The sequence below is a fragment of the Tachyglossus aculeatus genome, chromosome 13, assembly GCF_015852505.1.
Source record: "Tachyglossus aculeatus isolate mTacAcu1 chromosome 13, mTacAcu1.pri, whole genome shotgun sequence".
Classification (NCBI taxonomy): domain Eukaryota; kingdom Metazoa; phylum Chordata; class Mammalia; order Monotremata; family Tachyglossidae; genus Tachyglossus; species Tachyglossus aculeatus.
This window is the reverse complement of record NC_052078.1, coordinates 10,299,704-10,312,370: the sequence shown is the minus strand read 5'-3', so window position 1 is coordinate 10,312,370 and position 12,667 is coordinate 10,299,704. Positions and strand designations below refer to the sequence as shown.

At 41.9% G+C, this 12,667-nt stretch overlaps 1 protein-coding gene and 1 non-coding gene across 5 annotated transcripts in view; one reads left to right on the top strand and one right to left on the bottom strand.

Moving 5' to 3' along the window:
- DIP2C (disco interacting protein 2 homolog C) overlaps window positions 1–12,667 on the top strand; it is a 421,221-nt gene that overhangs the window by 219,107 nt on the left and 189,447 nt on the right. The gene's annotated exons all lie outside the window — the stretch shown is intronic.
- On the bottom strand, window positions 4,668–4,805 carry LOC119936453. The gene has a single exon (XR_005453779.1). It is a non-coding gene; the product is annotated as a small nucleolar RNA SNORA7 (small nucleolar RNA).

The following is a 12,667-nucleotide window of genomic DNA, read 5'->3' as shown; positions in this document are numbered from 1 at the left end:
GAAGATACACATGTCCTACTTGGGGCTCACGGTATAAATAGGAGCGAGAGCAGGTATTTAAATCCCCATTTTACAGATGAGTACACTGAGGTGCAGAGAGACTGTGACCTGGCCAAGGGCCCACAGCAGACAAGGGCAGATCTGGGTTTAGGACCCAAGTCCTCCAACTCCCAGGCCCTTGCTTTTTCAACTAGGCTACACTTCTTCATATTCCCTTGTCCCGTGAAGCTCTTTCTCCTTGATACCATCTTCAAGGACTGCGGTCAGGGAGAGGCAGAGGTGTGCCCTACCACGGTGGCTGAGGAAGAACGTGAAAGGGTAGGGGCTTATCTGTGCTAGTGTACAGCGCTTAGTTCAGTGCTCTGCACGCAGTTCAGTTAGTGCCATTGATTAATTGATCGAGTTTCTTAGTCGAATCAGCAAAGCAGGCCAGGAGAGACGATACAGGATGCATCCAATTAACTTTTTTTCCCCACAAAATGTTCGCATGGAGGGTAACATGAGTGACCTCTATGAGAAGTCATTGAAAGTAGCACTTGCCCCATCCCTGTGGTGTTAATTCTCATAAGCTAAATCCATCCAATTTGACCTTATGCCCTGTAAGTCTGCGATCACCGGTGCGTAAAGAGGAGGTTTGATGGGGGTGGGAGGCGAGAAGCCAATCTTGCAACATCGGCGTCTTGTCAGCAGAAGATGAGAGAGGTGTGTTCCCAGTCTGCCCATCCTTTTCCTTTCTCCACCTCCTCTGCTGGCACAGCTTGGGCAGGTCAAGGGGCCAGAGAGGCCAGAACAGTGAAGGCTTTTTGAGTGACGTTTTTCCGGAACCATATGGCTTTGATTAATAGCCTGCAATCTCGTGTACTCTAAAGCCACTTCCTCTACTGTTGTTCTGTCTGCCAAATGTGTGTGTGTAGCCCGGGCTGCATTACGGGATTAAGATTCAGAGTATCAGCTAATTGATAGAACGTGAGCCTCTTTGCATATTTCGTGTGCCTTGGCAACTGGAAGCCGGCTCAGATAAAAGCACCTCCTGGGGGATGGGAAATCCCGTAGAAAGGAATTTCCAGACGTTCAGAAGACATTTTTCAGACGAGGACGGTCTGGGAAGAGTTGCAGCGGAATGAGTGTGTGTGGATCTCTGCCTCTGACGGAGTCCTGGGATTTGAGCCAGACCCCCGAGGCCAACCTTGCCACCCAGAAGCAATGTGGTGACCTCGGGTGCTGTTTTCCTGTGAGACTTGAGCATTTTTAAGGCACTCAATCACCTTGTCCCCTCCTATCTTCCCTTGCTGATTTCCTACCACAGGCCAGCCCGCACACTTCTCTCCTCTAATTCCAACCTACACACCGTACCTCAGTCTCATCTATGTCACCACTGACCCTTCACCCACATTCATTCATTCATTCATTCAATTGTATTTATTGAGCACTTACTGTGTGCAGAGCACTGTACTAAGTGCTTGGGAAGTACAACTTGGCAACATATAGAGACGGTCCCTACCCAGCAACGGACTCACATTATCATCATCATCATCAATCGTATTTATTGAGCGCATACTGTGTGCAGAGCACTGTACTAAGTGCTTGGGAAGTACAAATTGGCAACATATAGAGACAGTCCCTACCCAACAGTGGGCTCACATCCTCCCTCCGTACTGGAATCCCCTCCCTCTAATGTCTGACAGTTCACCACTTTCCCCACTTTCAAAGCCTTATTGAAACCACATCTCCTACAAGAGGTCTTTCCCGACTAAGCCCTCGTTTCCTCCACTCCCTCTCTCGTCCACGTCTCCCTTGAACTTCGATGTTTACCCTTTATTCACACCACCCTCATATGTGTACATATCTGTAATTTACTGTAGTGTCTGTCTCCCCCTCTAAAATGTAAGCTTATTGTGGACAGGGAACATGTCTACCAATTATATTACATTGTATTCTCCCAAGTGTTTACTATAGTGCTCTGCACTCGGTAAGTGCTCAATAAATATGATTGATTGATTGCAGGGCCAGAGTGACTGCAAGACTTTCCTAAAGGGGAGCGAGAACCAGCTCTGCCCAAGGTTTCCAAGGCTCTGAGCGCCACCATCTCTTCCATTATTCGTGGACGCCGTTAGAACCGTATACTTTAACGTTGATCTCCAATGACCAGAAATGTAGCACATTCTGCGAACGAGAATAACTTCCTATTGTTATTGATATTTGCAGTGGTGAAGATAATTCACACATCACATTTTCATATTTTCTTTCCTAGCCTGACATTAAGCACTTAGAAAGCACTTAATAAATATGATTGAATGAATGAACTTGTAGCCTCACTCTAAGGACAGTTAAGGCTCTGTGAGAAGCATCATGGCCTAGAGGATAGAGCATGGGCCTGGGAATCAGAAGGTCATGAGTTTTAATCCTTTCTCCGCCACTTCATTTAATAGTATCTATTGAGCACTTACTGTGTGCAGAGCACTGTACTAAGCGCTAGGAAAGTGCAGTTGTCTGCTGTGTGACCTTGGGCAAGTTACTTAATTTCTCTGAGCCTCAGTTACCTCATCTGTAAAATGGGGATTAAGATTGTGAGCCCCACGTGGGACAACTTGATCACCTTGTACCCCCCCAGCGCTTAGAACAGAGCTCTGCACATAGTAAGCGCTTAATAAATGCCATTAAAAAAAAGTCACTTCACTTCTCTGTACCTCATTAACCTCGTCTATAAAATGGGGATATTGTGAGATCCACGTGGGACAGGGACTGTGTCCAACCTGATTACCTCGTATCTACCCTAGTGTTTAGAACAATGCTTGGCACATAGTAAGCACTTAACAAATACCATTATTACTATTATTATTATTATTGCTACATAGAGGGCGGTGGATTAGGTGGTTGAAATTTAACAGTAGACCATAATTCAAATTGCTAAAATAATAGATCCTTTAACTTTTCTCCTGTTAGGCAGTGATAGAGATGAGCTAGTCATGTGGGTTAATCATTCATTGACTGCATCAGATTACTAATATAATTGCTACTAGTAATAATGATTGGGGTATTTGTTTAGTGCTTATTCTTGTGCCAAGCACTGTACAAAGCACCAGGGTAGATTCAAATTATCCAGGTTAGGTGCAGTTCCTGTCCCACATTGGGCTCACAGTCTAAGTAGGAGGAAGAATAGATATTTAACCCCTATTTTACAGATGAGGGAACCGAGGCACAGAGAAGTGAGGATACCCAAAATCACACAGCAGGCAAGTGGCAGAAGCGGGATTAGAACCCAGGTCCCCCAACTCCAGGCCCGAACTCTTTCCACTAGGCCATGCTGCTTATTGCTCAAGAACAAGAGGTACTGTTTTGCTGTGATAACTCGTCCAAAAAGTGTCAAGTACTTCTACTGTGACTTAACTTCTTGCTTTTAATTTCTCATTCCTACCAAATCTGATCTTTTTTTCTCTTAAGGGGTGTACAAGGTGTAACTTTGCCGTTAGGTTTAGAAACCTCTTCAGGACTATATAATATTTAACTATGGTGGTTGTTAAAGTGCTTACTGTGTGCTAAGCCCTGAGGTAGCTCCAAGAAAATCGGATCCGACACAGTCCTTGTGCTGCATGGGACACACGAAATCATTACTAACTCCCAAAGTTACAGCAGCAAATAGACTTTCCCCCATCCTCTAATCTCCATAGGTATATATATTTTTTAATCCAAACCCGGTCTCGCTAAACTAAGAGAACCTGTAAACCCGCTCTCAACATGCATAACATTCTTCCACTAAAATTCCTGCCTGGGGAAAAATAGCCAAACTCTTTCTGTATTTTATTATTGGCAAGGGCCTCAGAAACATCCTAAGAGTGATAAACAATTTTCACTTGCCTGTCATTTTCAAGACGCTTTACGAAAAGGAACTAATTCACATGCCTTCTCTTGGAGTAAACTTGTTTCATTTTACTAAAACTGAATCTGGGAGTTTAAATAGAGAAGCAGCGTGGCTCAGTGGAAAGAGCCCGGACTTTGGAGTCAGAGGTTGTGGGTTCAAATCCCAGCTCCGCCAACTGGCAGCTGTGTGACTTTGGGCAAGTCACTTAACTTCTCTGCGCCTCAGTTACCTCATCTGTAAAATGGGGATTAAGACTGTGAGCCCCATGTGGGACAACCTGATCACCTTGTAACCTCCCCAGCACTTAGAACAGTGCTTTGCACATAGTAAGCGCTTAATAAATGCCATTTAAAAAAAAATAGTGTGCTGAAGGTCACAAAGGGAGACAGAACCAGGACCATGGTAAAATTCAGCCTTGGGATCGGAGCAGTAGCCAGGACCATGGTAAAATTCAGCCTTGGGCTCAGAGCAGTAGTGAAATTTTGTCTTTTCTTATGCTGTCGAGTTATCTCCAGTTATGTTGCTAGCTTGTACTTCCCAAGCGCTTAGTACAGTGCTCTGCACACAGTAAGTGCTCAATAAACATGATTGATTGATTGATTGATCTCCAACCCATAGCAATTCCATGGACACATCTCTCCCGGAACCCCCACTTTCCACCTGCAGTCGTTCTGGTAGTGTATCCATAGAGTTTTCTTGTTAAAAATACAGAAGTGGTTTGCCATTGCCTTTTTTTTCGGGCAGTAAACTTGAGTCTCTGCCCTCAATTCTCTCCCATGCCTCTGCTGCCAAGCACAGGGGAGTATTGACTTATAGCAGATTGCCTTCCACTCACTAGCCAGTGCCCAAGCTAGGAATTAAATGGGTAGGCCTCTGCTTGACCCTTCCTCCCATAGCCGAGACTGGTAAAGTACTGGAAACTCTCCAGGTGTGATCCTGAGAGAGGAGTAGGCAAAATCCCTACAGCATTTATTCAGTCAGTGGCATCTTTTTTACTAGTGTTCAATGCAAAGATTCACCTACTGGTTGTAGACCTAGGCCCCCCCAGGGATATCAGTGCAAGCAATTATAGATAAAAATGAAGGAACACAAAACATTGAATTTAGGTAGGGAGAAAGAGGATTAACATCAGGGTGAAACTCTAGGAGAAATTTTGAAGAAGGTTTTGAAATGATGTGAATAGGAACTTAGTTTTGACTCAGGCTATACTACCTCCTGTGCCAACACAAAGTGGTCAGCCCCAGGATTTTAAAAAATGAAGCATGGTATTTCAGATTCTGCTGAATGGGTAATCCTGGACATACTTGAGTCTTTAGAAAATTTACTCCATTTTATGAAGCTCCTAGAATACTAGATGATTACTGTTATTATTATTACTATTACCATGGTATTCGTTAAGCAGTTACTGTGTCTAGCTCTGGTCTAAATCTGGAGTAGATAGAAATTAATCAGGTTGGCCACAGTCCCTGTCCCACCTGAAAGTTGGACCTAAATGGTGGACTGAAAGAATTGCCCCCCAAATAAGAATTTATGCAGTGAAAAAACAATGTCATCTTTAAAAGTTTATATAGATTTTGGTACAGGAAATGCCTGATGTAATAGTCACAAGCTAGTCCTTGGAACAGACTCCCAAAGATGATGTGGTTTGGCTCTCTTTTTTCCATTGTCATCATAATGAATTTAAAACTTTAGAAGAAAGATTGGAAAGAGAAAAAAAATCACCCTTTATAAAGGGTCAGAATCAGGCCCAGGGCACACATGTGTGTAACGAGCTTGTGTGTGTTTGTATTTATGTCTCCTATTTACATCAGTTAATCAGTTACAAATGCTTGTCTCAGAACACATAATTTGGCCCAAAGAGTAAAAACAAAGCAAAAAAACAGGCTTATGGAATATTTTTATGGAACTCAATTGGCCTGGTCATGATTTAAGTTTAATTAAAGTAGGAAGTTGGTATCAAAGCAAGTTTCAGTGTGATGAAAATGACTGTAGAAGTTTGAGCAGGGAGAAAGAAGGGAGACACATGACTACTATGTGATTGGTTTTGCAGATCCCGTGGTTGATGCCCAGCATTCAGGGGCAATGTCACTTTGCAGCCCTTCACCCTTCACTGCCTCATGGCAGGTTGCCCGCAGCCAGACTGGTGAACTGGGAGTCCTGGGAGAGGTGGGAATTGCACTAGGGTATGAGACAAACTCGGGAAAGTCTTGTTTCCAAGCCAAGGGCCGTTTTGGCTCTGAACCAAATGTTGTTTTGTTTGGCTCCTGGAAAGCGGTTGGCTTTTCATTAGCGATGTGTGTTATAAGGTTCCTTTGAAATGACTAAAATAATCCAAGCCCAGAAGTGAAACATAAATAGAACTCCATAAATTAATCAGTGTTACTATATGGTGCATACGGCAGTATTTCCATGCAGAAGTGAAAAATCCAAACGTGAGGATTTAGAATTGATTCACATACTTCAGCTGGGCTGCGAACACACTAGTGGCTTTGAAGTATGAGAAAATATTTACTTAATTGTCCGTGCAAATCAGCATATTCCCTTATGGCTAGGATATAGCATAAAAATGTAATTCATGAGATGTTTTTCTCTTGTCTATGTATAGAAGAATTTGTGTGGACGTGGGAAGCTGGTGAAAATGGCATCCTAGAGAAGTTTCAGTTCAATCAGTGATACTTATTGAGAGCCTGTTGTGTGCAGTGTTCCATACTAGGTTTTTGGGAACGTACAATGCAATTGTGTTGGTAGACGTGATCCCTGCCTACAAGGAGCTTACAGACTTTGGTGACCGATTGACTAAATTTAGTATACGTATCTGCTGTTACCAAACACGTGTTTCAAAGAACTGCCTCTTGCTTTTGTCTTTCCTAGTCAGGAGTCGGGATGAATACAGTATTTCAGTGATTTGAAAGGACAAATTATACTTTTCAGAACCTTTTTTTTTTCCTCATTAGATAAACTATCATACCCTGGACTTGGAAGCCTAGGAAATTCTCGAGGCAAAGCCAGTGTATCAGCCCTGATGTTCCCCAGGAGTGAGTTTTTTCCTAATTGCCTTCATGTTTGTGATGTTTATTGAACATCCCTTTCAAGACTAACTTCCTAGCTTTCCTTATATGACTACTAAGTAGACTGACTAGGCCCCAATAACCAGAAAGCAGTTAGAGTTCATGTACCCTAAATTGTATTTCTGAATCCCTGCATTTGTTGGATTCTTTCCTCCTGAAGAGTTTTAGTAAATTTCCCAGGTTTGACAGTGCAACTCATAAAACCAGGTATTATTCATAAAGACATCTGAACGGCAATCATAAGAGAGTGGAAATAGCCTTTGTTCCTTTATCATTCCTTTTAGTTCTTCAGCCTTCCACAGGGAGTACTAAGACTGCCTTTGGCGTGCACTTTATTTAATTCTAAAATCTCCAGCTTTAGCAAATAAAAGGAATTAAAATATAAGCTGGAACTCTAGCCTCACTTTGTTTTCCACTTCCTCTGTACTTAGGTGTAATGTTGGAAAAAAAAATTTTGAAAGGTTATCTTTATCAAGGGTTCCCTGGTGTCTGATAATTTCCTGGTGTCCTTTTCAGTGATTATACTACATCTAAATTTGATTGCTCATCACAGCCATGTATTTACCTTCACAGGTTCTCTGGCTTGTCTCACTCCATTCTCTCTTCACCCTTCTGCTTTTCCTCCCCTATATCCCAAGGATTCAGGGGTGGGTAATTATAGCCTTTAGTAGAAAGTGGGGACAAATTACAGGGCGGTTTCCCCAAATGGTCCTTGGACCTAGTTCTGGCTCGGAAATTTCATTGTCAATCACACAGATGATTAAAATCAACAGGCAATCAATCAGTGGTATTTAATGAGCACTTACTGTGTGCAGAGAACTGCGCTGAGCACTTGGAAGAATACAACAGAATTAGGGAGAGAATTTGGAGGTCATTCCAAAAACCTCATTTTAGTGGACAACTTTAACCACCCCAGGTAAATTTACTGTCAATCAGTGGTGTTTACTGAGCACTTACCATATGCAGAGCGTTGTACTAAGGGCTTGGGAGAGTAATAATAGTAATGATGATATTTTGTAAGCGTTTACTGTGTGTCAAGCACTGTTCTAAGCTCTGGGGTAGATATAAGCTAAAGAAGTTGACACCATCCTTGTCCCTCATGAGGCTCACAGTCTTAACTACTCTGTGCCTCAGTTACTTCTATAAAATGGAGATTAAGTGACTTGCCCAAGGTCACACAGCAGACAAGTGATGGAGTCAGGATTAGAACCCAGGTCCTTCCAACTCCCAGACCTGTGCTCTAGCCACAGGGCCTTGCTACTTCCCTAAGTACAGTACATCAGGTTGGTAGACATGTTCCCTGCCCACAGCGAGCTACTAATAAAGATTAAATTGAACTTTCATCTCCTTTCCCTTTTGTGGTTAATGAAGTAGTCTTTGGGAACAAGAGAAAAAGTTCCCCAGACATAGGCGGACAGGACCTTGGTAACCCTCAATCTGGGCAATTATTTCCTGATAATTGAACATTGGCTGGGTGCCACTTCTTGGTAGAAGTCCCGTCTGTAGATTTCAATTCAGGGGAAATTCTTCAAGGCTCACTGGGAATAGGGAGTTGTCTGTCCTGTGGAATTTTATATTCACATTAATATTGTAATGGTCCTTATTCATCATTTATGGAACAATCAAGGAGCTATCTCCCCAAAGAAAATATAGAAAAGAACAGGCCCCTTCTCTTCAACAGAGACATCATCATTAACATCTCCACAGTATCGAACCAAAGGCTCAAGTTGAATTGGCTTATTATTGGACCCTCCTAAGTGTTTAGGACAGTGCTCTGCACTCATTCAATAAACTCCCAATAAATACCATTAATGGATTGTTTGATAGCCCACTGCAAAACATCAGTTTAAAAGGGTTTTAAATTTTTATCACTGCTGTCATAGAAAATAAACTCAGTGATTCCCAAACTGATCCTTTTCCATTTTTGTTTTTCGCCTTAAAAATTCCCCACTGAGAGCCGGGCAGCTCGGAAAGGAAGGGAACGTGACTCCGTGTTTTGGAGGGATAATGGAGGGAGATTTTGAAGGTCAGTTCTTGGGAAAGGACCTCACTAGATTGTTAACTCCTTGAGGGCAGGGCTCTGATCCTCTCTGCTACCTCTGTTGTACCCTCCCAAGTCAGCCGGAAAATAGCTAACAAATAGTACTTTGCAAACACTAAGGGCGTAGTTGTTTTGGGATTCCATTGTAGTTTGAGACTAAGGATAAGTAGGTCAACAGCCACTTACTGTTTTGCAGTACTTATGCCTTCTAAAAAAAGACACACACTAAATTATTTAGTGGCAATGTGAGATGAAACATGAAATGTCAGGAAAACTCCTTCATTATCCATAATGGCATTCATGGAAGCTATGAATCCCATTTCTCTAAACAAGGAACCCACTGTTTCAGGATCACATTTTTGTCCAGAAATATGTGGCCCTGGAAAACTCAAAGGAAATCAATAGAGCCACAGCTTAACTGATTAAAGAATGGTTACGAACACCACATTTCCATGAGTAAATCTGAAAAGATTGTTCATGCACAAGATTGTTTAGTCACAGGAGGAAATGCATTATGCCTCTGGAGTGTTATATTTTGCCCTTTGACATGAGGAATCATTTGAGACAGCCTCTTCCCGACAGACTTTATTGTTTTACGTGTGTGTGTGTGTGTGTGTGTGTGTGTGTGTGTGTGTGTGTGAGGGTTTCCTGCCAGAGTGTCAGTGATCCTCTAAGATGATTGGCATCCATGCGGGTTTATTCCTGTTTGCCTTTTATATTCCACAGCTCCCTTAAAAAGGCTTTTTTCTCCCAAGCAGTGCTTTGCCGGTGATTTGTGCATTATGGGTCATTAGCTCAAGGGGAGTTGTCTTTGTAGTTTCTCATACTGTGGGAGGCAGCGGAGGTGAAAATAATACCAGAGTCGCTTATTCCTCTAGATAAAACTGCAAAGCAGGTGGAAGTGTCGTTTTGTGTTGCCTCTATTCAGTCAATTATTCATTTTCATGTTCTGTGGGGATATGGCAATCTCAGAAGACCACCAGTGAGGTCCATCACTTCAGGAAGCTGCAGGGGCTCTTCCTTGTTGTCTTGGTTTAATTTGTAAGCCTCTTGAGGGCAGGAATTGCATCAAATCAGTCAGCCAGTCAATGGTAATGATTTAGCGCTGGTTGTGGGCAGAGCACTGTACTAAGCGCTTGAGTGCACTGAGTAAGCGCTCGTAGCTCTTTTGTGGTTTCCGAAATGCTTAATACAGTGCTCTGCACAGAGTAAACACTCAATGATTATTATTGATTGATGGAGAAATCCCTACGTTTATTGGATCATTTAAATAAGGTCAATTGAAATTCACTAGTTCTTTGGGATAAAGCCTCAGAAGTCAAAGTGTATGCTTAGAAACCAAGAACCAGGGGAAGGATGGATTGTTCACCAAAATGGAAAACAAATACTGCATATGTCTCTTTCCCCTTTCATTTTTTGTGTAGTGTAAAATTTTAAGCTGAGGATCCCACTTTATAGTTATCAATAAAAACTGTGTGGACAGAGGGGTGTTATGACCCTGCAATTCTAGTATGGTGCTAGACTTCTTGTGTATTGGGGATATTTATTCAGTGTCCACTGAGTGCAAATCATTTGGTTGAGTAGAAAAGAAGCAAGATGTGTATTTCCCACCCTCTTAGAATCACAGTCTAATGGGGAAGATTAAACAAAAATGATTTGCAGCTGGTGTGCATAGGAGAATATGACAGGTGGTTTTATCAGGATGAAATAGTAGAGTGAGTCATTAATATACAAATGAGAATCCAAATAAAAATACATATAAATTCTGAGATAGTTACATTATGAAATGCATAAGTGCTAACTTCACTTTGCATTTCTCTTTACACTGCCTATGCTTTCGAGGGAGGCTTTTGTCTGAAGGGAAGGGAGAAGTCAGCAAGACGAAGGAAACAAACTTTAAGAAAGAAAAAAAATGTCCAGGCTTAGGATGCCATTGGCAAGGATCCACTGGAGGAAAGCTAAGAGGCAAAGAAGTTCAAGCAGGCTGATTGTTCTTGAAAGGCAGTTCTGCAGGACCATAAGAAGACTTCCAGTGTACATGGAAGACAAAAAGGGCAACAAGGCAAATGGAGGATTTTGAGGTGCCTAAAGGGAAAAATGAGCTAGAACACAGAAGAAAAAATTATTTCACTATTTTAGGCAAAAAACGTGGACCAGAGAAAGTTTATTTTTTTTCCCCATTGGCAGATAGGAAGGAAAAACTGCTAAGAAGTGATGGAGGCTTTTTTTATATTCTTCCTTTCTGCCTTTACAAACTGAACAGGGAAGTCACAGTTGGGCTGGAAGGTTGGAAATCCACTCGGGGAAGCAACAGTTAAAGGGTAGTTTACAAAACAGAGCTGGACAGGTCTTAATCTGCAAGGCCAAATGACATATGTGCTAGGTACTGAAGGAACTGGCGGCTGTTATTGCAGAGCTGAAAGCTATTATTTTTGAGAACTTGTTGGAGAAAGAGAGAAGGCTCTGAAGATATGGAAAAAGGCAGCTGTCGTATCCGGTATAACCCTAGTCTTTTCAGACTAGTCAGCTTAACGTCCATACCTTAGTATACCAGAAGAAACAATCAAACCATTATTTTATAGGCTCCTTGGATGGCATATGCTTGTACAGATTTATTACTGTATTTATTTTACTTGTACATATTTACTATTCTATTTATTTTGTTAATGATGTGCATCTAGCTTTGCTTCTATTTATTCTGATGACACCTGTCCACATGTTTTGTTGTCTGTCTCCACCTTCTAGACTGTGAGCCCGTTGTTGTGTAGGGACCGTCTCTATATGTTGCCAACTTGTACTTCCCAAGCACTTAGTACAGTGCTCTGCACACAGTGCTCATTAAATACGATTGAATGAATGAATTAATTCCCAACCATTCCATTCACATCAATCCACAGCCACATAGGAGCTTTTTATTCCCACGTCCAACACTTAGGTATAGGTTATTATACAGTCATATAATCAATTATTTATTGGGCTGTTTCATCCGCGCTCCCTTGGTCCACTCTTTGTTATATTCTTCTTCGTCCTGCGCCCATTCTTTATAAATAATTTGTGTTCTTGTATGCTCTGTTAAACTGCAAACACATAGCGGGCAAGGGTGGTGTCTTTTTCCTCTGGTGTATTCTCCCAAGTACTTAGCACAGGGCTCTGCACACAGAAAGTGCTAAATAAATAGTGATGGTGATGACGGTTCTAGATGAAGAATTATTCTGAGTTTCCCCCCAACTTTAAGTCTTGGAAATGTAGTTCCATCTGTCTCTGGATCGCTAATTTCCACCACATTAAAGAAATAAGGGGCAATGCATCAATTCCAAGGCATTTCTGCTAACTTTTAAAATGCACAGCATTCCCATATCACAGCACCTTCTTCGTGGCAGTTGTATGTAGTTCGTCCAAATATTCCGTTGGGCGAGCAAGATTGTAATCCAACCTGATGGGCTTGTTTGATGCATTTCCTTTGTAAATATTTATGTCCTCTGCCCTGCTTGACAAGTAAATCATCATAATGTATTTTACACAAAAAACTACGTCCTTTTTAGTAGCAGTTCTGTGTACCAGGATCTCTCTGGTAGGTAGAAAGACCCAGGAATGAGAGACCAGAGACTTGTTTAAGTAGCAAATGGAATATTTCGTGCAATCTGATTTGTGAACTGTGTAGCGATAATTATCCCAGCAGGTAACTAAAATCAGAACAGT